Raw genomic sequence first — 12507 nt, forward strand, 5'->3', positions numbered from 1 at the left:
GGGGGCTCTGTTTTGCCGTCCTCCTTTTTTTTTTAACTGGCTGGTTAACCTCTTGTTACTAACTAATGATATTAATATGTGTATAAATGTTTAAAAGAATGAGAATTGCAGAATTCATTTTCACAGGGTTCCCCAACCATTCTGAGATTAGGATTTCAGGAGATTTCCAAGAGTTTTCCAGGAGAAAATATTCGATTTCAGGATCGGAAAAAACGCGAACTATATATTTAGTAATAAATATAAAAAGTTACCATATAATATACATGTATAAAATTACAAGATCTCTCCTGAACCTTTCGTCTCCATGTCCGAAACCCAAGCTGTTGTAGATCTGTCACCATAACATCATCAATCCATCGCATTCGGGATCTGCCTTTGGGTCAATCAGCGTGTGTGTGTGTGTAGGGGGAGATCGAGTTGATGGCGATTAAGTGCACTGAACATAAGTTCTTTAAAAAAGAATAGTTGCATGAAATGGAGAGTAGTACGACGTGGACTAGACTATAGGAAGGCGGCGAGATAGAATTTTGTAGTTTCTTTCTTTCTTTTAAGAAAAAAAAATTATCGCAAGTTTCGTAGGCTATATAGACATCAGTTCCAAGCAGAGAAAGGAGATGTGGAGGGCGCACGAGAAAGTGAAAACAAATTTAGGCCTAATGCCACAAGGAGGACAATAGTTATAATGCTTCACGGAAGAAGTTAGATGATAGAAATAATTGAAGCATAATTTCCTATATTTTAACATGCTATTTCGCTATTTTTTTACGGCCTTTCGCTCATTATGACTCCCGCGAAAATTGCGTTCGCTGATTAGGTCTGACCCCTACCGCAAGTTGAATTGAATTATAAATTTAATAGCTGATATGGAAAAAAGAATCAAATTTAGTTTTATCGCCCAATAGCTGAGGAGTCCGCAGAAGTTTTCATTTATTTAATAAGTTTAACCATTGCGGAGTTATAAATTCTAAACTAAAAACTGGCACAAAAGCATTCGCTGTTGGTCCTTTCCCATAGATCTGTGATTTAGATCTACAATGGACGTCACCTCATTCACCAATCGTAAACAAACACCCCTCAAGTCACGTGACAACCATCAGCTTAATCTAGACACCAACATGGAATCTATTAGAAAACCACTCTTGCTTGTAAATTTTACTTTTGTTAACTTGTTAGAATATTGCGATGTTATAAATGCAGCACATGCATGTGAAAATGATTACAGACACGTAATTATCAAAGGACAAACATTGTTCAAAGAACTTTTTGTGGCAGATATTAGAGTCTAGATTTAATTTTTTAAGTCTGATGATAAAGAAACACATTGTTATGTTGTGATAGTCACTAGACATACGACTGACTACGTTCAGGCTCGAGTCAAAGTGACGTCAAAGCCGAGATGAAGAAACGTTCTGCCTACAATGTTACTGGAGTGATTAGCTCTTTTTAAATTACCATAGAATCTATGACTATCTTACTATACAGTAGTATACAGTATAGATCTAGATCTATGAATAAATAGTATGATCTAGAATAGATTAGTCAATCTACTTACTTAAAGACTATATAGAATATAGATCTACCTGGATCTAGATTACTTTGAGATATAGAATTATAGGCCTATGCTATAAATGCTATATGTAATTCTTTATTGTAGTTCAGACCTTCTTTACTAGATTACTAGATCTAGCTAGATATAGATATATATTATATATAGTATAGATCTATACTTATAGTTATAGTCCTAGTCTAGACTGTCTAGAGCAGTGTTTCCCAAACCTTTTCCTTCAAAGCGGAACACTTCGCACACTATGAGTATATAGCTGAAAACTTTTCTTATTTTTTTTAAAGAGATTTATTCAAATGGTAGCCTACTAATGAATTATTCCAGTAGTTCATGGAACACTTATTCAGGCGTAAGGTTCTGCGGAACACATTTTGAGAAACACTTGTCTAGAGTGATTCTAGAGTTTATTTCTGGAATAAGGCTAGTTCTAGAATTCAAGATATATATAGCATTTACTTATCACCTAGAATAGAGTGACAAGATTTATAATGTAATTAACACAATTTAAGTCATGAACATTGTAGGATCCAATATAATTCTAAACTGATAAATCTAGATGTCTACTACATTTTATCTACATTATAGATTTAGTATAAATTAGAAATCATATATTCAGAGGCACTGCAAGAGGTATGCGAAGTGGGCATAATCTACAACCTGTGCGTGGAGGTTTTATAAAATTAGTCTATGCACACCTATTAATTTTAGAACATTTAATGCATTAATATATGTAATTATTAATTTTAAAAAAAATATATATTTATTCTTTCAGGTCATTGAAGGAGAGTGTCAGTGTGCAGGGGGTTGCAAGCCTGCCTGTTGTAAACATTTTTTTGGTCTTCTGTCTGCTCTAGCGAGCGGAAATTTTAAAGTGTTATGTTGTTTTGTTAGAAGGTAAAAAAAGAATGATGTTTAAATAGATAGATCTAGACTCTAGTAGATAGATTTAGATTAGCCTAGAGTGAGTGACGAGTCTACAGACTCAACACTGAGTGAATTGAAGTACTGTGAAGTGAGTGACTCAAAACTCAGAGTACTCAGACTCAGTGGCGACTGAGTAGCACTGTCTACACCTCTAAGTCTAAGTTAGTCTAAGGCTCTAGTCTATTTACTATTATATAAATTATTATAATTAGAATCTATATCATAATCCGATATTAGACTCTATATCGGTAATCCTAAATGTAGGCCTACTTTACTTTACATCAGTGATGCCCAACCTTATTTGGTCTGCGGGCCATTTTAATTTTCGGCATTCGTGTCGCGGGCCATATCAACAAAAAGAAAAAAAAATTAAATATAGAGAGTCTACAATAAGCTATTTTTAATAGTTTTATTTGTTGAACTACTTACATAAATTAATGTGATGCATGAAGTTTATCTAAAACCATCTTCTGAATATCTGGCTGCATAGATGAAACACCAAGTCGGAGCACTGAATCTAGATGTTCATCCATGAGGCGATTACGTCACATGGTTTTCGCCAGTTTCAACATTGAGAAAGTTTGTTCACATAAATAAGTGCTTGAAAACATTGTGATCATCCTTAGCGCTTGTTTTCGAAGATTTGGAAACGCTTCCTCAGGTAACATGGAGTAGAAGTCAATGGTCTGCATCACTTGAAATTTGTCAAGCAGGGATGTCTGGCTTTGTAAGTCAATCAGTTCCAGTTGTAGATCTGTCGTGGCACTTGACACATCGGCCATAGTTTGGGCATTGCTGCTTTACATGATTATATTGAGTTACTGAGTATAAGTCATAAGACAATAAGTTAAGTCTGATAGTAGTGATAGAATTATTAAGAATATAAATTAGATCTATTCTAGATCTACTCATCTAGATTAGTAATTAGTAATAGATCTAGATTAGGTAGTTGCACCAAACAATTTAAATTGATCCTATACCAACAAATGTGTAATAGAATGAAAGAGGATGAAAAATGCTTTCCAACAACACCAAATTTATTATGCTAGCATTATTGGTTCAAAAGTTATTGTGATTTTAAGTTTGTCCTGACATCCTATGGACTTTATATAGAGAAATAAAAAAAAAGTGAAGCAAATTTTTTTGTAATGTGAATATTTCAAAAACTATCATGAATATTATTACAAAAGTATATATCAAATTGTACAGTTTTAAAGGAGAAATTTTAATTTATAAGTGGCAAATCAAAATGAAATTAAAATTTTAAAATATCATTAGTTAATTACGAAAAAATACATTTTTTTCTAATTTTCTTAAAATAGTCTATAAAAAGAAAAATGCTCCTGGTTGTCAAGTTTTCATCACAATAAGCTTCTAAATTGATCTAGATCTATCTAAGCTAGTTATAAAACAAAAGTGTAGATTAGAAAAAGAATCTTTAGATTTAAGATTTAGATCTATTTAGTTATATTTTAGATACCTAGATTTACAGATTTTAGCTTCGACATCGACTGACCAAAAGAACTCTCAAGAATACAGATCTTTATTATATTTTATGTTAATAAGCAATGATATAGGTATAAAGAAGTGATTCATTCAATTTTACATGTTTTAGTGTACACTAATTTTATTTTTCTTATGTAAAAAACAGATAGTAATGATAAAAGGTCATCCCGACCTTATTGAAATTCTAGTACCTGAAAAAAGTCTGCTAAGTTTTAAAATATCGTTGACTCGTTTAATCATAATAAATTTGGTATCATTGGAAAGCTGAATGAATTTTCTAAGTGTTTGGTTTAAAACTAAAGATGTACGGACACCCTTTATTTTTTTTCCTTGTTATTTGAAAATTTCAGATTTTTCAGATTAAAATATTTTGGACATAGTAAGAGAAAAAAAATATTTTTTTCCCACTTGCCATTAGAGGAACCTATTATCTTTAGAATAAACTCAAGAAAATGTCATAAAAACACTCAGTTAGAAAGCAATGTCTTTTCTTAGGACATGCTTAATTTCAGTTTTGTAAAACCTGAACAGGAAATTGTTTTGTCGTCAAATGTGTTTTTAGATCCAATATGGCGGCTGTGAGAGTACCTAATCTAGATCTATATTGGATCTAGAGTCTAGTCCTAGATCCAAGTTATTAGATTTAAGTAGATCTAGATTATAGAACTAGATCTATTCTATAGTGAGAAATATATATTAAAAGTTTTTTCTATGTCTAAGTCTAACTAATAACTAATCATAACTAATCATGACTAATGCTTTAAAAGCCCAGTGGCAGTGTAGCAGAGACCCACTTCTTGTAAACAACTTGTATCAGATAATCAGCATGAAAAAGAGTCACATTAGAAATATAGAAAGCCTCAATATATGCAGTTTTTGCTAAACATTCTTTTCCGCTAAGCATTGCTCCTCCTCTGGTTGTTCTTGCTTGCCTTGCTTAAAGACCAACTGAAGAGGTTTTGGGGTCAATCACAGAAATTGTTTTAATACTTTTTTTCTGTAATATAATGCTTAAAAAAACGTGTACCGGTATGCAAAATATTTTCTATAACTTTTCAGCCGTTAATGAGATATTAGCATTTTAATGTGGGTTTTAGGGACACTAAAAAGTCTTAGTCTCGTAGCCATTCGAGATTGTCTTTCTCCCTCACTACACGGGTCTGTGACGTCATAGTATGGAAATTGGGTCACACTTCCAAATTTAGAGGTAAGCGAATTAATGTTCGCCGGATTAGCCTAGATCCAGTCAAGCGTACTAGTATCGAGTTTTAGTCCACCGTACAATGTGGATCAGTCTGCTTTATCTCTTGTTACAGTCCACATGTGGTTTTTTATGACTATGAGTGTAAGCTAATCACAATTAGCAAGCCGGTTTAACTTAGATCCATTCATGCGTATGATATGACAAAACATACAAGTTGCAACTGGGTTGATGTGGTCAAGAGAAATGCTGCATTCATCCTTAATATTCGGAATCGAAGCCAATGCCTTATAACTTTATGTTTGCATTAAATATTATAAAGGGCATGTCCCACAAAGTTGAAATTTATCCAAAAGAATATTTTTTCACTTTTGAGTATTTATAAAGAAAATGTAGCAAATTTGTTAATTCTAAAAATTTAAGACAACGTTAGCTTAAAACAGACCAACTGAAAATATGATAATAATAATAATAATCTTTAGTGTCCTTGTATAAGACTTATTTATTAAAGATTATTGTCATGACCATATAAAACTGACAGGATTTCTTCTAAGCCATTGAGTGTCATAGCATCAGCTTTTAGATTTATAAGTAAAAGATGCTCAACAGTCTTATAAAATAACAGTCCAGCTGGCATAACACACAATCAGGCAGCCATCCACTGTTGAACGCTTCAGATCATCTTTTAGCCAATGTCAGGTTTCTACAATAAATTAATAAAATATATATATATATATATTTAGTAATAGATACATAATAGATACACAAATGAAAAATTAAGTAATATTAAATGAATATGAACATTAATATCAGCCTAGCCCTAGAGGAATCTATTACTACTTTACTAGAATATAACTAGATTATATAATACTATATTATATAGGTCTATAGTAGATCTTAATTCTTGGAGTCTAATGATGTAAGAGTTTTTTAAAGTAAGTCTAGATTTTATAAATCTAGATCTATTCATTCCTTAAGAATGATATGTAAAAATTATATGCTTTCTAAAAACTATTGTTACTACAGTGACTATAGTCTAAATCTTGTAGTAGGCCCTACTACAAAACAAGAATAGACCAACTAAAGATTTAGACAGAACCTTCCCCAGGACTTATATATTAATATTACAGACCACTAGTGAAGTGACCTATCCCTATAGCCTAGGCTAGTCACTATATAAGTCATAAGACTATATTTTTATATTCCTATATTATTGTTTTTTATATATATATTTTTTTTTTTTAATAGTAATTTTAAATTTTTACTAAATTAGATCTACGACTACATCTAAACTAAGACTAGTAAAAAAAAATATATGTAGCTAAAAATCTATTATTAGATATCTAAATCCATATCTAGTTACAATTTAGTAATAAGACTAAATTGTCTACGTTAAGTTGGTCTTAATAACAAAAAACAAGATCTAGAATCCTCTAGGCGGTCTAGCTAGATCTAGTGTCTTGAGCTCGACATTTTTCCCCTATTTCCATACTAAAACGTCACTTCCGCTTTCGGCCATGACATAGCCATTTCAAATCTCGTTAATTTTTTTACACTTTCAAATGACTTTTTCTATATTATGATACCATCTACTATCATAATCAATAGTTATCTCAATTTCGATAAAAACCTCTTCAGTTGGTCTTTTAAGAACTCAGCAGAGATTCAGCAGCTTTCTCTCAATAGCTTTTCAAAGCATTCTTTGGTGGACTTCATGTACAAAACTTAATCAAAATTGAATAATCAGTGAAACATACAGAAGTGTAGCTCATACTTTTGAAGTATTTCCAAAACTCAAACAATACCAGAAAAGCAGTTATCTATTATAGAATGCTCAGACTGCCTGGACCCAGATATAAAGCATCTACAAAAAAGCTTTCTCCTCTCATCTATATGTACAAACATGTGCATGTGTGCAGTAATGCTTACTCATTGTAATTATTATGTAATACAACATTATTTAAAGAAAATGTTAAATAAAATGAATCTACATAATTAAAAATAAAAATTAGCAACATCTTTTTTTTTAAGTTGCAGCAACAGGCTAGTTCAAAAACGGGGGTGTACACAATTTCCTAAAACTTGTTCAAAGTTTATTTCCATCACTGAAACCATGCTATGATGGATAAAGTTTATTACATTTTTTCAGAAAGTGTGTTGCCTAGTATTACACTGTCTGTAAAAGATCTTTAAAAAGTCTTTTATAAATGCCAGGGCCAGTTGTGTTGTTCTAAGGGTACCTTTTATAAGAGAAAATTTTAAAAAAATTTACTGTTTTAAGAGCTAAATTTAATTTACAAGCAGCACTCTTTGACAGCTGGGTGCCAGCCTACCTGGCATTGGCCCAAATTCTCATATATATATTCAGTCCAGCCCAGATAAAGAAAGATCAATACACATATTAGTACAAATTAAGTTATGAGAAATAGGAAAAAAAAGAATACATTTACTTATAATAAAAGATATGCTCAAAGAGAAATAAAAACCTATTATAATTCAGATCTATACTTTTGCTACATAAGCCTAAAAAAAAATGTATAAAAAAATATTGGGTACCCTTTCAATCTATTAATAATGCATATATGTCATTATGTAGGTTCTAACATGCATATTATTTTTCTTCTTCTCTTTCTCATTGATAAAATACTAAATCATGAATAGTTTTGCTTTTTTTTTTAGTGCATAAAATTTTAATAAAAGGTTAAAAAAAAATAAAAAATTTGCACTTTTGTTTAGCTACTTCAGGATGTGTCAACTGTGATGTTTTTAAGCCGACAACTTTCTACAGAGTTAAAGTATGCTTTCTTGAACCATTATGTGACTATTGACAAAAATAGGTATAAAATGATTTTTTATTCTTATTAATGAATGTAAACTTTAACATACAATTCATTTTAATGTTTTTAATGCCTGTACATATATCACATACATTGCTTTTTACAAAGCTTATTTCAACTCACTCTGTCTGGTAAAAAGCTTGTAAATGTTATTTCTCCCACACCCTGTCTCAAATCAAGCTGAAATTTTGCACAATTATTTCTTTTACCTGACAACACAAGAATCAATAAAAAAAAATAAACCAATTAGTTAATTAATTATTGGTAATTAATTATTTTGTTTGGTATCTCAAACAACAGAACACAACATGAAAAACAGGATAAGACTATAGAAACAATAGATAACTATACAATCTTCCATATTTATAGACTCTTCACTAGCAGAGTGGTTACCATGTTAGCTTGAAAAGGCTTGAGCCATTAGTTCAAATTCAGGTCGTTCCCTCTTTTTGAAAAAAAATTTATAAATGCTTTTTTATTTTTAGTCCAGATCTATTATAAATTTAATTACATGACTGGTCCAAACTAATTGATTGAAGTATGCATAATATAAGCTTTGTTCAGTGTTTTATGTTTAATTACTACTCTACTTTTTAGTCTGCTGTTCTAATAGTCGCTAAATTTAGTGATTTTTTGGTGTTACTCTAATGAATCTTTGTTCTAAATCTCACAGCTCTATTTGGCTTCTGTGCTTCTTCTAGTCAGCTTTTTTGCTGCTGAGCTGTGAGCTCTTTTGCAGACTGTGCCAAGGAAAAATAGTGTGCTGTTTTCTACAGTTCAGCACTGCCGTACAGGGTGTTGGTTATGTTGGGTTGGAGTGGTAATAGAGTCTGCCTAAGGTGGACTAGGAAGGGGTATTCAAAAAGGATATGGTTTACGGTTTCATAAGGGTAGGTGCAATGTCTACAAAGGGGGAGTTGTGTGGGATTTATTTTATTGAGATGGTAATTTAACAGAGGTGTGTGCCCTGTCCTTATTTGGAAGATTGTAGATTGCTCTTTGCAGGGGAGGAAGTTAATACTGTCCAGTTTGTTAGGCATGTTCATTTCTTTGTACATGGCTCGGCCTGTGTTTCCTGTTGCCCATTGGTTGAGCCACTCCTGAGTCCTCTTAGTGGTTGTTGATTAACATTGACCAGGTCTATCTGGATGTTCCATAGTTGATCCTGGCTTTGAAAGCTTATCTGCCCTTTCATTTCCCGTGATGCCAGTGTGTCTAGGGATCCACTGTAATTTGATGTTGATGTTTAATTTTGTCATCATCTGGTGTATTATCACTATTAGTTTTGTCAACTCTCTTGGCCTTTTTGAGGTGCTGCTGTTAAGTGCTTGAAGATCTGACAGTTGACCCCTCCCTTCACTCTACATGAGCTCAATACTGTCCTAAAAAGCCTCAAGTCAAGAAAATCCCCTGGACCCGATAAAATAACAAATGAAATGATTCGGGAACTAGGACCACAGGCCCAAAACTGTATACTTAACTTTATCAACCATACATGGATAACTGGAGACATACCACAGGAATGGAGAACTGCAAACATAATACCCATTTTAAAGAAAAATAAACCACCTGAAGCCAGCTTGTGCATTGTGGAGTGAGCAAGTACTTTCTAACCACCAATAAAGTCGGTTATTGATAATTTTTTCTGCCATTTTGCCAATGTTTGATGTTAGAGATATTGATATATAACTTTTAGGGTCTCCTGGTGGTTTATTTTTCTTCAAAATGGGTATTATGTTTGCAGTTCTCCATTCCTGTGGTATGTCTCCAGTTATCCATGTATGGTTGATAAAGTTAAGTATACAGTTTTGGGCCTGTGATCCTAGTCCCCGGATCATTTCATTTGTTATTTTATCCATTCCAGGAGATTTTCTTAACTTAAGGTTTTTCTGGGCAGTATTGAACTCATATAGAGTGAAGGGAGTGTCAAAGATCTGACTGTTGGAGCTTTTTCTTCTCTCTTTAGGATATTACTAAATGCCTGGTTTAGTTGTTTTCTTGGTTGTGACTTATTGATACTAGCAAAGTATTTATTGAAGGTTTCAGCCTTTTTTAAGTTTTCTGATATTAGGTCATCAGTGTCTTTTAAAGGTTGGGGGTTTGTTGTTTTTTTCCTGCTAGCCGATGCAAGAGGGTCCAGGCCTTTCGACCATCCTTGTTTAGATCTAGTTGTTCGCATGTTGTGGGCCCACTTTTTCTGTTATAATTTTTTATCTAATAAACCCTGTCAATTTGTTGTACTTTGTCTTGTTCTCTCTAGTAGTTTCTTTCTATTACTAATTTATATAATTCTGGTGTCCAAATGGGTTTGTATTTCCTAACTTGAGCTCAAGGGATGTTTTTTCGCTGCTTCTAAGATGCTAGAGTCTATAGTTGCGTAGGTTGTGTTAACATCTGTCTCCATTATGCTTGATAGTCTTGTGTCTGTTTCTTGTGAAAAAGCTGCCCAGGTAACTTTTGTATAGTTCCATCTAGTCGTTTGTTGTTGGTATCTACCTGGTGTTCCTATATTGAGGAGTATAGGCCTATGTCTTCAAGAACTGTAATTTTAGAAGAGTTGACAATGTCTGTTGAGATGAAAGTTAGGTCAGGTCTGCTTGTTGTGTTGTGTGCTCTATTGAGGAATGTTGGAGGTGAGGTTTTGTTTTGCAGAAGTTGAAGGTTAGAGGCATTGGCTACATCCTCTATTTTTTGCCACGCTTGTTGTAGTTAGGTTAGCCTAAGGAGGTTGGGTGTGTGCACATTGAAGTCAAAAGCTATTATTTTCCTTATGTAGTGTGGTAGTTTTATGTCTATTTCTGCTGTTGAAGATGGTGGGCAGTAGAAGTTGTTGATAGTGTATTTGGTTCCTCCTCTCTAAAGAAGTATTTCCTGCGTGTCGATGTCTGTATTGTTCTGTATTTGTTTTACTGTTGCTTGATTGTCGTTTCTAATGAGGGTCATAATTCCCTGATATTTGGTGTAAAAGCATCTGTACTTTGTGTAGCCTGTGATTTTTTTTTTCTTGGGCAGTAGTGTTTCTTGTAATAGCGCTATATGTATATCTTGCTTCTTGAGTATGTGTTGGAGCTCTGTTATCTTGTTTTGTAGGCCTAAGATGTTGAGTTGCAAGAGGTTTAGGTGTTTGCTGTTTGTCTGTTTTTTTATTTTCAGTAGCTGACTCATCACAGGCAGTCCCAGAAGAAACTGCCATGCGCAGACATTTTACAAGGCAATGTCTGAGCTCGTATGAATTTTTCTAAATTTTTCTTGCCATTTAGTGTAGGCTGGGTGTTTCCTCAGGTTTTATATATATATATATATATAACTAATCTATAAAGTAGAATATGAGGCGTATGTATGTCCCCGTATAGAAATCAAAACCATTTCACCGATCTTGATAAAACTTGGCAGAAATGTTCCTTGGGTACTAACTTAGACCGTAGTGTATGTATTGTAGCCCTAAAACAAAGTTAAGACCCTCAAAAAAAAAAGTTGACCAGCTCTATGAAAGCATTATAACTTCATCAATCTAGGCCATGTTTACATGAGAAAAGATCAAAAGTATCTAGATCTTATTTTAAGAACTACTTTTTGTGCAGATAGTTTTTTACTTTGACACATGAAAATACAAAATATAGTCCATTGATTTCATTATTTAATAAAATTAACCTTCAAATTTGTGTTTCAAAAGCATTTTTTACATAAATTTGTTCCTTATATCAGCGAATGTAGAATTCCTGATGAGCATTCTTTCATTAGACAATACTGTAATGTTACACATCTTTCTATTCCTAGGTCTAAAACTCTAATTCAACTCTAAGAAGTTATAACTTCTCTTCGCAAAGATAGTTTTATACTTTAACAAATGAACATACTAATTATAGTCCATTCATCTCATATTTTAATCAAATTAACATTCAAATTTGTTTTTTCTAAAGCATTTTTCATGCATTCGTTCGCCCTAAAGCTGCGAAGCCGTGTTAAAATATATTCTAATACTTTCATTCATTCACGTAGGCCTACATCTAATTAAAAAGGTCACGAATCCGCACATGCAAAAGGAACTCTATTCAAGCCAGTATTTAACTCTAGATTACTCTAGATCTAGATCTATGTCTAACTCAAGATCTACTTTATTCTTTATTACATGAACATACAAAATTAAGCCTATTCATTTAATTTTAATCAAATATATGTAGGCCTACAAGCAAATGTTTTTATTTGAAAAAATGGATTTAAGTCGATTAGCTATTTTGATAGCACCATTCACTCATGCTATTTTTACATTTTTACGCATTCGCTTTACTTATCAAATTATTATTTCGTTTAATTGTTTACAAACCATTCTCAGTGACTCATCAAACAAAAAAAAACAGCGGCCCGCGGGTAATATATGTCTAGTATATATATATATAATCCTCGCATTTTAAGTTTTCGGTCTTGGAAACTTGCTCCAATACTGAATTAAAAGAGCATCTGGGTCTGAAACTGTA

At 32.6% G+C, this 12507-nt stretch overlaps 2 long non-coding RNA genes across 2 annotated transcripts; one reads left to right on the top strand and one right to left on the bottom strand.

The window, feature by feature from the left end:
- The first annotated feature begins 1011 nt into the window (after positions 1–1011).
- LOC106068702 (uncharacterized) lies at positions 1012–3585 on the top strand. Its single transcript, XR_008774735.1, has 3 exons — positions 1012–1145; positions 2337–2458; positions 2979–3585. It is a non-coding gene; the product is annotated as an uncharacterized LOC106068702 (long non-coding RNA).
- A 2072-nt stretch (positions 3586–5657) lies between these two features.
- Positions 5658–6748, bottom strand: LOC129922832 (uncharacterized). Its single transcript, XR_008774734.1, has 2 exons — positions 6559–6748; positions 5658–5898 (listed from the first exon to the last, which is right to left on the bottom strand). It is a non-coding gene; the product is annotated as an uncharacterized LOC129922832 (long non-coding RNA).
- Positions 6749–12507: the final 5759 nt, after the last annotated feature.

The sequence above is a fragment of the Biomphalaria glabrata genome, chromosome 14, assembly GCF_947242115.1.
Source record: "Biomphalaria glabrata chromosome 14, xgBioGlab47.1, whole genome shotgun sequence".
In the NCBI taxonomy this organism is placed as follows: domain Eukaryota; kingdom Metazoa; phylum Mollusca; class Gastropoda; family Planorbidae; genus Biomphalaria; species Biomphalaria glabrata.